Below are 14976 nucleotides of genomic sequence, written 5' to 3'. Positions count from 1 at the left end.
GTACTTTGCTCTGCCCTCAACAGGGCTAACAAAGTACGCCGGAGCCGCAGCGTGAATACAAGGAGAGGACGTAATCGAAAGAAGATGGGAAGCCCCGGACCGGACCGCCCCTGGGTGAGTATAATCTAACCTCTTTTTCTCATCTTTCAAGATCATCAGGGGCTTATCTACAGCATTCCAGAATGCTGTAGATAAGTTCCTGATGACGGTGGGCTTAGCTCACCTTTGATTTTTTTTTTTGGGGGGGCAGGTTCCCTTTAAGTTTTTTTTTGGGTTAACCCATTTACATCCAACGGTGGTTTTCACATTATTGACCAAGCCAATTTCTACAATTCTAACCACTGTCACTATGAGGGAATAACTGCCTGCATTGCTGACAGAGGTGTCCACATTCAAACAGGAATTCAGACATCAGCCTAAGAGAGGGAAAAATGCTAAGAAACATTCCTGTGTTGACCTCAAGATGGTGGACTTTGTAAACCTGATAAAATAAAGTGTCTAAGGAAAGTATTCGTGGAATTCTATCATCAGCAGCACATCCAGTGACACTTCATTCGGATAGGTTTTCTCCAAGGCAGAGTTCACATTTGCGTTCAGGAGGGCTGCGGATGGCTGTGTACATCCTCCGTGAAGCTCCACCTACTTCTGTATGCATCCTGCTTACCTATCTTTAACATTGGGTTTGCAGGGACATGCGTTGTATGCAGATGCCTTCGAATGCAGCGATTTGACATGTGCAGCGACCGACCAGAAACGCAAAATTTTATATATTTATTTATATTCTTTTTAATTGCATTTTATTCCACTTTTTGTTTGGCGGGATGATAAAGCATTGTTTTTTGCCTTTTTACAGTGTTCAATGAAGGAGTTAACTAGTGGGACAGTTTTATAGGTCGGTTAGTTCCATCTCTATGCTATACAAGTTGTCAGTGCTGCACTGACTCATGAGCATGATCAAGCAACTTTACTAGCTCTGGCGACATTGGGTCACCATGGCAACGATCGGGACCCGCCAGGACGTTGTGGGGTTTCCGATCAAAGGGCAGAGGGGAAAAGGTCAATAAGTACCAGGCGCCCTGAACGTATGGATACGTCTATGGTTGGAAAGAGGTTAAACAAGTATCAAGAGATCAATAGTTTTGGCCATTGACTGGATTTTCCACTGCTGTAAAAATAATATTCAGTAAAACTTACTTGAACTGCAAGGTGCACACAATGTATCCTGTGGGGATTTCTAGCCAGAAATAACTAAATTCTCACCTAAACCCGGAAAGAACATGTATGTACTCGCTGTACTGGAAACTCTAGAGCTACAACACTAGTAAAAGGGAGACTGAAGTGTTTGCGGGGGATAGGTCTCCTAAACACTGAGCAACTTCACCCTTTTGGCTTCATAAAATAATATGTACACCTTTGAATAGATTTATTTTTATTAATTTCTTACTTCTGTGTTAAGCAGGGATCAGATGGCCATAGTTCAAGATGCCACCGGCAAATCTCCTGAACTGAATTAAGGGCCCATTTACAGGAGAGGGCAGTTAAAGGGAACCTGTCACCCCGAAAATTGCGGGTGAGGTAAGCCCACCAGCATCAGGGGCTTATCTACAGCATTCTGTAATGCTGTAGATAAGCCCCCAATGTTACCTGAAAGAGGAGAAAAAGACGTTAGATTATACTCACCCAGGGGCGGTCCCGCTGCTGGTCAGGTCAGATGGGCGTCTCTGGTCCGCTGCGGCGCCTCCCATCTTCATTCCAAGACGTCCTCTTCTGATCTTCAGCCACGGCTCCGGCGCAGGCGTACTTTGCTCTGCCCTGTTGAGGGCAGAGCTAAGTACTGCAGTGCGCAGGCTCCGGGCCTCTGACCTTTCCGGCACCTGCGCACTGCAGTACTTTGCTCTGCCCACAACAGGACAGACAAAGTACACCTGCGCCAGAGCCGTGGCTGAAGATCAGAAGAGGACATCTTGGAATGAAGATGGGAGGCGCCGCAGCGGACCAGAGACGCCCATCCGACCGGACCAGCAGTGGGACCGCCCCTGGGTGAGTATAATCTAACGTCTTTTTCTCCTCTTTCAGGTAACATCGGGGGCTTATCTACAGCATTACAGAATGCTGTAGATAAGCCCCTGATGCCGGTGGGCTTACCTCACCCACGATTTTCGGGGTGACAGTTTCCCTTTAAACAATTGTATTAACCAAAAAGATGACTACTAACACATAAAATACAAAAATGTAACATGTCAAACATGCCTATAGTCTAAGTGACAAATCTATACATCAATATCAAGTATTAAAGGGAATCTGTCAGCAGGTTTTTGCAATTTAATTGAATGTAGCATAACAGTGCAAGAAGCCCTGATTCCAGTGGTGTGGCAATTAGGCTGTGTGTTGTAGTTTCAATACAAGCAGTGATTTATCAGCAGGAGATTAAAAAACATGCCATGGGAGAAATATTACTAGGAAGATATGGGGCTAATCTGCAGGTTAATAGGGTTCTGAAGCCGCCCCTTAACTTCCTCCCAGCAGCGGGGCTCTAAATATTTCTCCCGGCAGTGTTTGGACTTCAGTCATAGGAAAGGTGCTGACGCAGGTTCAGCAACCACTCTGTGCATAGAGAACGGCAGCTGTAATGGCGGCCCCAGTCCAAACTGACAGCAGGATCAGCATTGGTGCCGGCTGTCAGTCAGGGCCGTGGACACAGACACTGCTCGCTATACACAGAGCGGTGACTGAGGCCTGAACGCTGCCAAGAGGAATAAAAAGTTGATTTCCCCTGGGCAGCGGGGTCAGAACATTTAACGTGCAGATTAATCCCATATCTCCAGGTTAATAGTGTTTTTGGCACAGGACAGGTTCCCTTAGCACTACAGCTCATGTGCAGAGTAGTCCACTCCCACCACTGAGTAGCAACTCTTTCACCCTGCACAGTGTACGCAGGAAGGGGTTAGGCTGGGTTCACATTGCGCTAGGTGTGTCCGTCTAACGGACTCGTTTTTAAGTAGTAAAAACGCAATGTAACGCACATACTAACGCGCCCATAGACTTGCATTGTCTGACGCATCGTGACGCATCCCTAAATTGGTATGCGTTTGTCACATAACGTTTTTTTTCTGACGGACCTTCAACGCGGCTTGCAGCGTTTTCGGGTCCGGCCAAGCTAACGCACTACTAACGGAAGCGTTCATTCTGCCATAGAAGGCTATGGCAAACGCAGTCAGACGCAAATCATGAAAAATTTCCAAATAGAACCACACGTTTTAATAGCTTTTGAAGGTGGTCACATGTGGTCATGTGACAGGAAATGTGACTTCGGCCATTAAAATATCCCACTCACACAAAGTCTCCTGCACGTGACAGAGTGTTTTGCCGTAGCTAAATTGTAAGTACATTTCTATATATTATATATCTCTGTATACATCATGGGAGTCTGTAATGTCCGTCGGATGTGTGTGTACTAAAAATGTATTGTTTTGTTGCACACAGATGTCGGATACAGATGTCAGCAGCAGCAGCGTGTCTGCGATTTTTTCTTCTGAGTCGGTAGGCTTGCACTTTAAAAAACCATGTTGTGTGAAACTCCATTGTATTGAGCTAGGCATAACAATCCTGTTTATTGTTTTATTGTGAATAGGAGTCTTCTGAGCCCAAGGCTGTTAGACCTCCCCCAAAAAAACACGCAAAAACAACAAAGGTACATAGCACACATGTTGAATTTTTCAGGCATAAATTTATTGATCCAATGAATGTTAACATTATTTAATGTTAAAATATTTTTTTTTACATTTTACATACACAATAGGTTGTGGCACAAGGAGGACAAAAAAGAAAAAAGGTCCCTAGCCGTCTGTCGTCGCCACAACTGCCAGTGGTAAATATAAAATAGAAATATTCTATCCAATATTTACCAACAATCTATCTATTCACTTTCTATCTACTATACCTATAAACTATCTATCAACTATCTATCGCTCCATCTATTTGTCTATCTATATCTATGTATCTATCTATCAATATCTATGTATCTATCTATCTATATCTATCTATCTAAATCTATGTATCTATCTATATATCTATCTATCAATATCTTTGTATCTATCTATCTATCTATCTATATCTATGTATCTATCTATCTATATATCTATCTATCAATATCTATCTATCAATCTATATCTATCTATCTATCTATGTATCTATCTATCTATATATCTATCTATCAATATCTATGTATCTATCTATCTATCTATATATCTATCTATCAATATCTATGTATCTATCTATCTATCTATCAATGTATATCTATCTATCTACATCTATCTATCTATCTATATATCTATATATTGCTATATCTATGTATCTATCTATCTCTGTATATATGAATATGGCCATCCAGTGAAATTGACACTATCAACATAACGTTTTGTGTTTACATAGTCCAAGTCAGCGCCAAAAAAAAAAAGGATTGTCGTTGACGAAGAGCCATTGACTATCCACAATGAGACACTTATTAACCTTGTGGAAGCCAACCCCTCCATATGGGACCAGAGCGACAGCTCCCACCATGACATCGTGAAGAACCGGAAGTTGTGGGATCAAATAATCTGTCACTTTGATCCCCGATACATGGAGAAGTCGACAACCTCAAAGAAAAAAATTGGTAAATATTGGTGACGTAACATCGGAAAATGTTTAAAAAAAAAAAAATTTTCTATCCTATCAACCTATCCACTTGTTGTCTGCTATCTATCTCTCAATTATCAACTATCTGTACACTATATATCTATCTATCTATACACTATTTCTACACTATTTCTTATCTAACAACTATCTATCTACTATTTATATATCAACTATCGTAGCAAACTATGAACAATTTTTCCTATATCTTAACACAATCTACTATTTTTATATATATATTTTTTTTTTTTAAATTTAAAGCCGATGCTGTCCATACCCGTTGGAAGTCCATCCGCGATCGCTTTGTCCGTGACTACCGGAACAGTCAGAATGCACCAAGCGGATCAAGTGGCAAACGGGTGACACCGTATGTGCATTATGACCAACTGCTCTTTCTTCAGAAAACAGTGTCTCAGCGCTCGTAAGTACAAGAAGGTCTGTGTGCGAGACTAAATTGTTTAAAGGAAAATAAGTAATTTTTGTTTTTGGGTTACAGCACGATATGCAGTACCGCTGCTCCTAGACCAGCAGAGGAACTTGAGCCTTCTTCAGTGGAACCAACGCAACCTGAAGATGTGTCTGGCATCACCGAGCCACGATCTGCGGATAGAAGCACTGTTGCTGCAGGTGTGAGTGCCCGGTTGCAATCACAGCGTGGACGCAAGCGAGCATCTCAAAAAGATGAAGCAGATGCAATTATCGTGGATGGACTCCAACGGGTAGAGGACATGTGTCGCAGTGAGCTCAAAGACCTGAGACGAGAAATTACCGAGCTGCAAGCACGCGAGTCTGTCTACTCTGCTAATGAGTGGAAGCTACTTTTATTATCCTATGTGCCTGTAGTAAAAAATATCCCGGCACATAGAAACCTTATGTTTCGACAAAGACTTAACGAGCTTGTAGAGGAATTTGTGGGCACCGAGGAACCCGCTCCATCGGGAAGAAGAAGACTGGACATGCCGCCCTACAACCCTCAATATAGAGGCCGGGGTGAAACGAGCGTGGAACCTCAAAGACAATGTAGTAGTCCATCATATAGTTGGGCAGACAATACTCCCGTGCAGTACCAAAGTCTTTAGTACAGTTCACTGTCCACAGCCAGGTGCAATTACCGCGTTGGAATTTTTTTTTTGGGGGGGGGGTTTTGTTGTTAATTTCTATTTTCCTTTTTTTTTTCATCCCTATGGGATATCATATGTTACACCTGTGTACCAACAGTTTGTTGGGAAAATACAAAAACATTTAGTAAACTGTTTCAAATTTCAGATTCTTGTATGACTTTAACTTTAACTTTTTACACGACATAAGGTAACTTTTTACACGACATCAGGTTAAACAACATAACTTTTTACACTACGTAACTTTTTACACGACATCAGGTTAAACAACATAACTTTTTACACTACGTAACTTTTTACACGACATCAGGTTAAACAACATAACTTTTTACACTACGTAACTTTTTACACGACATCAGGAAGACTTTAAATTATTTTCACACGTGTCTGTCTTGCCATGGAACCTGGCCTTCATGTGTGAAGTAGTGTGCAAATTGATCACGAATCCTCATTATTTGTGATGCAGAACGAACTGTAGTCGATTCAATGCTACTGAGGTTCGACTCACAATCATTGGGGTCTACCAACTGGGGTTCATGTCTCGCCACAAAATTGTGCAGACAGATGCATGCCTTCACAACACGGTCCACATTGTCTGGTTGCAGTTGCATGCAGGTTAGTAAAATCCGCCATTTTAATGTCAAAATCCCAAAGGCACACTCCACATAACGTCTAGCCCGGCTCAAGCGATAATTAAAAATGCGCCTGCTGGAGTCTAGACTACGGCTTGAGTAGGGCTTGAGGAGATTTTGTCCTAGTTGGAAGGCCTCATCACCAACTAAAACATAGGGCAAACTTGGGCCTTCGGTCCCCGGAAGAGGTCGTGATGACGGTATGTTTAAACTTTGGTTGTACAAACATTGGCCCATGTTGGAGTCTCTGAATACTCTGGAATCGTTAGTCCGGCCATAAGCTCCAATATCCACAGCAACAAAACGGTACCTGGCATCCGCAATCGCCATCAATACTATAGAAAAGTATTTCTTATAGTTATAGTAGAGGGAACCACTATGTGCAGGTTTCTGAATCCGAATGTGCTTTCCGTCCACGGCACCAATACAATTGGGGAAATTAGCCACATCCTCGAACTGTTGGGAAATTGCTAGCCACATTTCTGATGTTGGTGTTGGTAGCACAAGTGGTTGCAAGTTGTTCCAAATGGCATCACAAGTTTCCCGAACCAGTTGACAAATTGTTGACTTCCCAAGTCGAAACTGGTAATGCAGTGACGCAAAAGTTTCTCCGGTAGCCAGATATCTGTTGACATTCAAAAACAAAAAAAAAAAAATTAGGATTTTAATGATCATCTAAAGGCTAGTTGACAATATAATATACAATTGCAAAATGAACATTAGGCCACACGATACCGAGATCTAGTCTTTGTCAATAGAATGATAAAAAAAATGTATAATTACCTCACAGTCACTACTAAACGTTGCTCCGCACTGATGCTTTCACGAAAAGTGCTGCGATGATGATGTATCTCATCCTTCACATGTGAGAGCAGAACATCAAAGGTCTCAATGGACATCCGTAGATAGCGTTGGAATTTGAAGGGATGATCCCGAAGCTGCACATACAGGGTGTGAAAGGCACCATATGTACTCCGCAAGAAATTCACTTCGTGGATCCAATATCTCCTTTGCGAACTACGCTTTCTCTGCCGAAGTCGCAACCGCATCAAGCGAAATCTGACGAGCTCAGACACAAACATCTTGCTAGCAGAAGTTCACTCAATGCTTTCAAAATGGAGAATGAGTCTGTGCCCACACCCGACAATGACAAAAGGGAAAAAAAAAAAAAAAAAGAACAACTTTATTGACAGTGACAAACGCAGACAAACGGATACTTCGTAAACGGACATCAAAATGAAAAAACGCGATCACATGCGTTAACGCTAGCGTTACCGTGACGACGAATTTCACATATTTTTGCTCCGTTTCTGTACATGCGTTTAACGCATCCGTTTGACGCCATGTACTTGACGCAATGTGAACCTAGCCTAACACAGAGACTTGGCTCTGCTACAAAACAGGGATTCTATGAAAGCTACACCAAGTACCCTATTTTTCTGACCATAAGACACACTTTTTTTCCTCCAAATTTGGGAGGAAAGTGTGGGTGCGTCTTATGGTAGGGATGTAACGTGGGAAGGGGCAGCAGCGAGTGGGATTGCATTGGGAGGCAGAAAAATGTCCCTGCTGCCCAGAATCCAGAGCTGGGGAAACCTCATGGTCCTGATGATTAAAGTGCAGTGAGTATTCATTAGCTGCTTCCCCGCCCACCTGCTGAGCAGTGAGCAGGAGCAGCAAATGAATAGTCTGTCACTTAAGCAGCAGACACATGGTCTCCCCAGCGCTGGATTCCGGCTGGGGAGATCTGTGTGTGGAGTGGAGGAGGGGGCAGCAGCAAGGGTCTGGGGAGACAGCTGCATACCTGACAGCACAGCTTCTGCCTGCCCCAGCTGTGCTGGATGCTGAGTGCATAAGGACCTCTGTGATGTCATGAAGTGGGCGGGCTGGAGCATCACATGACAGCACAGAGCCCTCCCTCTTCTGACGTCATCACAGGTCCTTCAGACTCCCCACTAGAATCTGCTGGCTTCCTCTTATGACCCGAGCTGTGGAGAGGCAACAAGAGGGAGCACTCTGTGTGCAGTCATGGGATGCTCGAGCTTTTTACCTCACCACAGTGTGGCTGGCTGCCACAATTAAAAGGTTAGTCTTTACAACACACAATGAAGCACTCTGCCACTCCTGTGGTGAACTATAACTCCCAGCATGCCATAGGATCTGCAGGACATGCTGGGAGTTATAGTTCTCCCATGGGATCTTAAAGCAGCACTCCAGTGTTATTTTTCAGTTCTGGAGTGGTGCTTTAAATATAAGCCCTGTGCCCCCATTCTTATACTCACCCTCCAGCATCTTCATATAGTACTTTACAGACACCACACTGGTCCCGCAGCTTCCAACATAATAACATACTATTATATATAATAACACCACATATAATAGTATGTTATTAAATATTTTACCACTTTTTTTGCTTCAAATATTTTTTTCCCTATTTTCCACCTCTAAAACCTGGGTGCGTCTTATAGTCCGGTGCGTCTTATAGTACGAAAAATACAGTAGCTCAGGAAGCGATACATCCCTGGAATTAGGTTTTCTTGCCCTATGTTATGCTGCTCTCTGATTACATAGAAAAACTGATGACGGATTCCCTTTAAGTACAAGTCGTCAACCTTGGAGCGGAGAAAGGAGATGTATGCAGGTGTTCATTTACATAATCACTGTACGGTATATGACAAGTTATATACCACGCTCACAGTGCATAAGCTAATCTACATAGATACTGCAAATATACTAATTTATCTGTCAAAGCTGAAGAATTTTTTATATCTATATATATCTATAAATATATCTATATATATATATTTTTTTTTTTTTTTTTTTTTTATAGCACACACACACACACACACACACTATCAAGATTTTGTTAAGGGAGATTTGTGTATAATTTGGCTGTTCACAAGAGACGCATAGGTGAGCTTGTAAAATGCACTCTGATAAACACAACACAAAAAGGGTGGCGATGTCTTATAAAGTACTCAGTCACAGTTTCCATCAGGCCAGCGGGAAGAGAGGAAGTCAGCAGATTGCCAGAGGGACAATGGTTGCCCGCCCAAGATCAGATAGGATGTCAACCTACATTTGTTAGAATGAACTTTTAAAAGATTGATATACATGGACAGGGAAGCAGAATGCATTTGGCCAAGACTCATTTATTGGCTCAGTGATCAGGACTTATTAGCTGAAGGGGATTATAGAAAACACAATGGACACAGTATATTTTACTGGGAGATCAGGTTTTAACACGGTACATGATTTGTGATGCGGAATGTATGATACTACATCAAAATGCATGATACAGGGAAGCTCATTATAGTGTACCAAGAGACACCTCACTGGCACACTCTTCATCAACACTCATCCGCGGATTGCTTTACTCACCCTGGTCAACTAAACTCTGCTATGCTCAACATCGGACTTTGCAGATGGCCCAACATGATCCCATGCGATTACCTGCCTGAGCCTATATCATAATAATAATTTTATTTATATAGCGCCAACATATTCCGCAGCGCTTTACAAATTATAGAGGGGACTTTACAGACAATAGACATTACAGCATAACAGAAATACAGTTCAAAACATACCAGGAGGAATGAGGGCCCTGCTCGCAAGCTTACAAACTATGAGGAAAAGGGGAGACACGAGAGGTGGATGGTAACAATTGCTTCAGTTAGTCGGACCGGCCATAGTGTAAGGAACACATGTAAAGCTGCATGAACCAGTTAACAGCCTAAGTATGTAACAGTACAGAAACAGAGGGCTATTAACTGCATAAAGTGTATGAGAACATGATGCGAGGAACCAGATTATGTTTGTTTTTTTGTTGTTTTTTTGAATGGGCAACAAAGGGATAGTTAGGTTAATGCGTTGAGGCGGTAGGCCAATCTGAAAAAATGAGTTTTTAGGGCACGCCTAAAACTGTGGGGATTTCGTATTAACCTAGGTAGTGCATTCCAAAGAATCGGCGCAGCACATGTAAAGTCTTGGAGACGGGAGTGGGAGGTTCTGATTATTGAGGATGCTAACCTGAGGTCATTAGCGGAGCACAGAGCATGGGTAGGGTGGTAGACTGAGACCAGAGAGGAGATGTAGGGTGGTGCTGAGCCATGGAGTGCTTTGTGGATGAGGGTAGTAGTTTTGTACTGGATTCTGGAGTGGATGGGTAGCCAGTGTAATGACTGGCACAGGGTAGAGGCATCGGTGTAACGGTTGGTGAGGAATATGATCCTGGCTGCAGCATTCAGGACAGATTGGAGCGGGGAGAGTTTTGCAAGAGGGAGGCCGATTAGTAGAGAGTTACAATAGTCCAGACGAGAATGAATAAGTGAAACAGTAAGAGTTTTTGCAGAGTCGAAAGTAAGAAAAGGGCAAATTCTAGAAATGTTTTTGAGATGCAGATAAGAAGAGCGAGCCAGTGATCGGATGTGGGCGGTGAATGAAAGCTCGGAATCAAGTATTACCCCAAGGCAGCATGCATGTTGCTTTGGAGTAATGGTGGAACCACACACGGAGATGGCAATGTCAGGCAAAGGTAGGTTAGTAGAGGGAGAGAACACGAGGAGTTCAGTTTTTGACAGGTTCAGTTTCAGATAGAGGGAGGACATGATGTTAGAGACAGCGGTAAGACAATCACTGGTGTTTTCTAAAAAGGTCAGCGTGATAACAGGAGAAGAAGTGTATAATTGGGTGTCATCAGCATAGAGATGGTACTGGAAACCAAATCTACCGATTGTATACTGACCCTATTGGACAAACAAAGACGAGGGGGCCTAGGACTGATCCTTGAGGAGCCCCAACAGTAAGGGGAAGGTGAGAGGAGGAGGAACCAGCAAAAGATACAGTGAAGGATCGGTCAGAGAGATAGGAGGAGAACCAGGAGAGAACGGTGTCCTTGAGGCCGATGGAGCGGAGTATGGTGAGGAGGAGCTGATGATCCACAGTGTGAAATGCTGCGGTTAGATCCAAGAGAATTAGCATGGAGTAGTGACCATTAGATTTAGCTGTTAGTAGGTCATTAGAGACCTTAGTAAGGGCAGTTTCAGTAGAGTGTAAAGATTGGAAACCAGATTGAAGAGGGTCAAAAAGAGAGATATTTGAGAGATAGCAGGTAAGAAGGGAGTGGACCAGGCGTTCCAGGAGTTTACAGATGAAGGGAAGATTAGAGACAGGTCTATAATTAGCGGCACAGTTTTGATGGAGGGATGGTTTTTTAAGTAATGGATGTATGATGGCATGCTTAATTGAGGATGGAAAAATAATGGAAGTGAGAGAAAGGTTGAATATTTTTGTTAGGTGAGAGGCGACAGCCGGGGAAAGGGACTAGAGGAGATGTGACGGAATGTGGTCACTGGTGCAAGTGGTTGGGCGAGAAGATGCAAGGAGCCTGCTTACTTCTTCTTCTGTAACTGGTTCAAAGTCAGAGCGTGAACTAGAGGCAGTGGGGGAGGGAGGACAGTGCATGGTATGAAGAGGTCGGGAGATGATTTCCTGTCGAATGTGGTCAATTTTTTCTTTGAAGTAATTGGCCAGATCGTCAGCGCGGAGATCCGTGATTGGGGTCTGCACTCTTGGGTTGAGTAGCTACTAGAAAGTGTCAAAGAGACGTTTAGGGTTATTGGACAGCGAGGTGATGAGGGTGTTGAAATAGGTTTGTTTGGAGAGGTGAAGGGCAGAGTTGTATGTTTTTAGCATGAACTATCTACCTGTGTCTTGGTATTAAGATTTCAGTGTTTCTAAAGGTACCTTCACACTGAACGATATCGCTAGCGATCCGTGACGTTGCAGCGTCCTGGCTAGCGATATCGTTCAGTTTGACACGCAGCAGCGATCAGGATCCTGCTGTGATGTCGTTGGTCGCTGCAGAAAGTCCAGCACTTTATTTCGTCGCTGGACTCCCTGCAGATATCGCTGAATCGGCGTGTGTGACGCCGATTCAGCGATGTCTTCACTGGTAACCAGGGTAAACATCGGGTTACTAAGCACAGGGCCGCGCTTAGTAACTCGATATTTACCCTGGTTACCAGCGTAAATGTAAAAAAAACAAACACTACATACTTACCTTCTGCTGTCTGTCCCCGGCGCTGTGCTTCTCTGCTCTGGCTGTGAGCGCCGGTCAGCCGTAAAGCAGAGCGGTGACGTCAATCTGAAAGGTACCTTCACACTAAGCGACGCTGCAGCGATACCGACAACGATGTCGATCGCTGCAGCGTCGCTGTTTGGTCGCTGGAGAGCAGTCACACAGACAGCTCTCCAGCGACCAACGATCCCGAGGTCCCCGGTAACCAGGGTAAACATGGGGTTTCTAAGCGCAGGGCCGCGCTTAGTAACCCGATGTTTACCATGGTTACCAGCGTAAACGTTAAAAAAAAAAAAAAAACACTACATACTTACCTTCAGCTGTCTGTCCTCCGGCGCTCTGCTTTCCTCTGCACTGTCAGCGCCGGTCAGCCGGAAAGCACAGCGGTGACGTCACCGCTATGCTTTCCGGCTGACCGGCGCTGACACAGGATGCAGGAGGAGTGCAGAGAAGCAAAGCGCCGGGGACAGACAGCTGAAGGCAAGTATGTAGTGTTTGTTTTTTTAACGTTTACGCTGGTAACCAGGGTAAACATCGGGTTACTAAGCGCGGCCCTGCGCTTAGTAACCCGAAGTTTACCTTGGTTACCAGTGAAAACATCGCTGGATTGGCATCACACACGCCGATCCAGCGATGTCAGCGGGAGATCCAGCGACGAAATAAAGTTCTGGACATTCCTCAGCGACCAACGATCTCCCAGCAGGGGCCTGATCGTTGGTCGCTGTCACACACAACGATTTCCTTAACGATATCGTTGCTACGTCACAAAAAGCACCGATATCGTTATGTGTGAAGGTACCTTAAGACTTTCAGATTGTCAGCGCACCGGTTCTGTCTGCCTATAGCTTTCAGGAACCTTGCTACCCAACTGCAGTCTCCAGGAAGTCTCCTGTCTGCCTTTGACTTCCAGTAACCCTGTTTCTCATCTGTAGTCTCCAGGACTTCTCCTGCTTCCAGTACCTCTGCTGTGTTTATCCTGCATGCTTCACTTATCTGCTGTACTGACACCCGTGTGCCATCTAGACCTTGGAGAATCCACCCCACTAGGTGAGAATTGCAAATATGCTCTGAATCCAGCCTATGTCTCATATGTGTAGAACCAAGACCATCTGTATAAGTGTGTGTGTGTGGGGGGGGGGGGGGGGGATGCCCGCAATGATTTTCTCCTGAACACAAAGTCAAGCATCAGTGTGTTGTCTGTGAAATGTATCAAAATCAGACATGTCCAAAAATTGAGTGAAGAGCACCATAGACTGAGTAATGTTCTGTGAAAGTTAAAAAAAAATAAAAATATTCAGCTGCATACATCGAATACAGCTTGTACCTGAAAGGACTGGTGTACTTACTGGGGGTGGGGCAGTCAGAATGGCTGCCATATTAAAATAAGCATTTTATAGGCACAGCTAAAAAAAAACTCATGGGGTCAAATGTATTCAATCCTTTCCCACCCAGGGTGCAGGATGTACTGAACACAGATCACAACAGAGGTAGAGAACACACTGAAGGGCTGTCAAATAGGTAAAGGTACCGTCACACTAAGCGACGCTGCAGCGATACCGACAACGATCCGGATCGCTGCAGCGTCGCTGTTTGGTCGCTGGAGAGCTGTCACACAGACAGCTCTCCAGCGACCAACGATGCCGGTAACCAGGGTAAACATCGGGTTACTAAGCGCAGGGCCGCGCTTAGTAACCCGATGTTTACCCTGGTTACCATCGTTAAAGTAAAAAAAACAACCACTACATACTTACTTACCGCTGTCTGTCCCCGGCGCTGTGCTTCTCTGCTCTGGCTGTGAGCGCCGATCAGCCGGAAAGCAGAGCGGTGACGTCACCGCTCTGCTTTCCGGCCGCTGTGCTCACAGCCAGTGCAGGAGGAGTGCAGAGAAGCAGAGCGCCGGGGACAGACAGCGGTAGGTAAGTAATAATAATAATAATAATAATTTTTATTTATATAGCGCCAACATATTCCGCAGCGCTTTACAAATTATAGAGGGGACTTGTACATACAATAGACATTACAGCATAACAGAAATACAGTTCAAAACAGATACCAAGAGGAGTGAGGGCCCTGCTCGTAAGCTTACAAACTATGAGGAAAAGGGGAGACACGAGAGGTGGATGGTAACAATTGCTATAGTTATTCGGACCAGCCATAGTGTAAGGCTTGGGTGTTCATGTAAAGCTGCATGAACCAGTTAATTAATTTTTTTTTTTTTTTTTTTTAATATAGGCCACACAGGGATCGTTAGGTTAATGCATTGAGGCGGTAGGCCAGTCTGAACAAATGAGTTTTTAGGGCACGCTTAAAACTGTGGGGATTGGGGATTAATCGTATTATCCTAGGTAGTGCATTCCAAAGAATCGGCACAGCACGTGTAAAGTCTTGGAGACGGGAGTGGGAGGTTCTGATTATTGAGGATGCTAACCTGAGGTCATCAGCGGAGCGGAGGGCACGGGTAGGGTGGTAGACT

General features: G+C 44.2%; 1 protein-coding gene and 1 long non-coding RNA gene across 4 annotated transcripts in view; one reads left to right on the top strand and one right to left on the bottom strand.

Annotated features, from left to right (window-relative positions):
* The window catches only part of USP6NL (USP6 N-terminal like), a 249289-nt gene that overhangs the window by 218603 nt on the left and 15710 nt on the right, over positions 1–14976 (bottom strand). The gene's annotated exons all lie outside the window — the stretch shown is intronic.
* Positions 3212–4491, top strand: LOC138676213 (uncharacterized). The gene is made up of 4 exons (XR_011320764.1): positions 3212–3540; positions 3632–3691; positions 3800–3868; positions 4432–4491. It is a non-coding gene; the product is annotated as an uncharacterized lncRNA (long non-coding RNA).

This window comes from Ranitomeya imitator, chromosome 4, assembly GCF_032444005.1.
Source record: "Ranitomeya imitator isolate aRanImi1 chromosome 4, aRanImi1.pri, whole genome shotgun sequence".
In the NCBI taxonomy this organism is placed as follows: Eukaryota; Metazoa; Chordata; class Amphibia; order Anura; family Dendrobatidae; genus Ranitomeya; species Ranitomeya imitator.
Note: the sequence above shows the minus strand (reverse complement) of the source record. Positions and strands in the feature narration are given on the sequence as shown.